The 3,119-nt window shown below is 34.9% G+C and overlaps 1 pseudogene; it reads left to right on the top strand.

The window, feature by feature from the left end:
• The first annotated feature begins 1,119 nt into the window (after positions 1–1,119).
• On the top strand, positions 1,120–2,609 carry LOC132229354 (methylmalonic aciduria and homocystinuria type D homolog, mitochondrial-like; annotated as a pseudogene).
• The last annotated feature ends 510 nt before the right edge of the window (positions 2,610–3,119 follow it).

Raw genomic sequence — 3,119 nt, 5'->3', positions numbered from 1 at the left:
AGACGGCAGTGGCCTGATGCGCCAGAGCACATGGATCTTGGTGTTTGATGAGCTTTTTGGAAGTTATTTGAGCCCAGTGATAGAAGTGATATACCTTATTATTTCTTTGGTAAATAAAAAAGTGTGTTTGATCTGCTACTATAATCAAAAACAGATGACAACTTGTTCACAGAACTGAACTAATCGAAACTGTAAAATGAAACTGCAGATAAAAGACCAAAAGCAGAATTTATATTTGGGGCAAGGGTATTTAATGCATTTTGATAAAACAATGCACCAATATAATTATAAGGAAAAACAATGTCTTTCTTGAGCACTTATATTTAGTAATATTAAGAAGTACAGGTCATTTTTAAATTTTATGTGGCATTGGCATGTGATTTTTTTTTCTCTGTGAAAGTTTAAGTAAAAGAATATGAGCACACATTTATTCCATTGACTGCTACTCTAAGTCTATGTAAATAACTTATTAGTAAGGCTGTCTTGACTCTTACCCTGCACTGAACAGTACACTATCACGCTTAGTTCAGCTTTTCATGTCTAGGTGTGCTTTTGTGGATTCTTCTGTTTTAATGGAATAATTTTCTTCTCATGCTATTTAACTTACCTAATAACTTTCTTTTCAAAATGCTTCAAATTACTTTCCAGAATCATTCTCAAGTTTGAAGCTGATCATACCGTTTATTATTATGGTTCAGATACATTCCTTCAGCAAAACTGTCTGTGAGCTTTGACAAATCATAGTCCCCCACTCTACACTCCAAACATCTGTGAATTGGCTAGCACCTGTTGGAAGGTGTCATGGGTGCTGTCTTGTTACTCTCTGTAGACATTGATCCAGGCATCTGTCCACAGACATTTTCTTACATATGTGGGTACACACACACACACAAACACACACACCATTCATCACATAGATATACATACAAATTTGCACACATACATACACAAAACCCATAAAACCTATATTTTGGATGTGAATAGAATTTCAGTTCTTTAATCTTGGCTTTCAAACTTTTTCCTTTCAGTGTTGTCTTCCCATACAGAACTTAACTTAAAAAATTAAAAAGTGGCTGTGGCCGCCGACATCTTCGAGGTGGGAAAAATCAGGGTTGGGACAGCTGGAGGCGGCCGCAGTGACTGGAGTAACTTCACGGAAGGGAAGATATTTTGCGTCTGCCCTCTCCACCAGAAATGGCCAATGTACTCTGCAACAGAGACAGACTGGTTTTCTATCTCCCAGGATTTTACTCTTTAGTTAAAAGGGTTGTCAATACCAAAGCCTTTTCAACTGCAGGATTTTCAGGTTCTGATGAGTCTCATGTGGCCACTGCACCTCCCGATATTTAGAGAGAAAGAGAGAGAGAAAAACATCCATTAGCTGCCTCTTGTAAGCTCCCCAACCTGGGGCTAAACCCACAAGCCAGGCTCTTGAACAATGTGGCCGGATGAAATAATGGGACCATTTGGGCCCCAGGATCGGAGATTCCAGCTTCCTGGGAATATAGGTTTTGATTGTTATCTCAATGGGACCATGTCACAAAAGAAAAGCCAGATTCATAAAACTTTACTTGATGTTTTAGCAGAACTTTTATGAAGTGAAAACATGAGTTTGTGATGGCACAATATGTGAATGAATTTCAGAGTAATGATGCACCTGTTGAACAAGAAATTAACAATGAGAAACTCACTTTGAAAATGCCAAAGTGGAGTGTGTAATCCAAACATGTCCAGAATTGCTACGAAGAGATTTTTAATCAGTTTCCAGAAATGGCCACCAGCAAACTAATGATTCTGACTGTAACACAGAAAACTAAGAATTATATGACTATGTGGACTGAGGAGGTAGAAAATGAAAGAGAAATGCTCTTAGACAAGTTTATCAGTGGTGCTAAGGAAATATGCTATGCTCTTTGAGCTGAAGGCTATTGGGCTGAGTTTACTGACCCATGATCTGGTTTGGTGTTTTTTTGGACCATATACAAACAACACTCTTTGAAACAGATGAACTCTATTGTCATTTGGGATTCTCTGTTGATGACCTTGGCTGCTCATAATCTCTGGGGTACCCATGTGGTTGTAGGAAGTATCTTCACAAATGTAACATCAGATAGCTATATTATGAAGAAAGTAATTGGAAACTAATAGTAATGTCAATTTACTTACTGTACTATTTCTACTTAACATTTGGGTTGATCTATAAACACTGTCAAAGGCTTCAGTTTTTAAAATTTACTTATTTCTAGTAAAATTTATTTATTTCAACATTTGTAAATTTACAGCATTGACAAGGGATTTGTGATTTTTAAATAGCAAAAGTTCATATTGTCTATGAATGCATGTTAAGCACATCCACATTGTACAGAATGTGGTAATTAACATGTAACTATGGTATGAAATCCTATTGTTATTGTTCCCCTTTATTGGAAAAACCTTAGTTTTAGTTATTTTCTCCAAAAATAAATTATACATTTGCTTATGGTATTTTTTTTTTCATTGCAATATTTTATAAATGTGGTTCTTAAGACTCCTAAAAAATTGTATTAATCTTTATAAAGTAGTTTTTTTAATGAATGTGATTGAAAAGTCTAGATTTAACTTTTCCTAATTTTCTTGAACCAGTCTTGAGTATTGCTTTGAAATAATGTACATATAGGAAAAGAAGACTAAGAATAATACTACATGTCTATGTATGAAGGCATATGAATCTCATCCTTACACATACTAAAGGAATAATTCTTAACTTCTTGTTTGTAATAAATAAATGTGGATTATTTTGAGACAAAACTATGCCTCAAGCTGTTAAATCATATCTCTCTAATTTTAGCATAAGATGCAAACTGTGATACATTATAGCAATATCTCCTTTGTGACAGAGTTAGTTTTTACAGCATTGTGAACTTTTTAGAAAATCACACGTTTTCATTGGTGAGGCTTTGCCAGGAGGAATAGAGACAAATCTCAGGGGAACAAGTAACTTCTATCAAATGAATTACTTCATTTTTTTCACATTTGCAATTTTACTTCAGTGTACTTACATGAAATGCCATAGTCATTAAATATGCTTCCTTAAAATGAAAACAGGCTAGAAAGATGAGGTTGTGATGTTATAATCTGCT

This window comes from Myotis daubentonii, chromosome 3, assembly GCF_963259705.1.
Source record: "Myotis daubentonii chromosome 3, mMyoDau2.1, whole genome shotgun sequence".
Taxonomy (NCBI): Eukaryota; Metazoa; Chordata; class Mammalia; order Chiroptera; family Vespertilionidae; genus Myotis; species Myotis daubentonii.
This window is presented reverse-complemented; position numbering and strand designations above follow the sequence as displayed.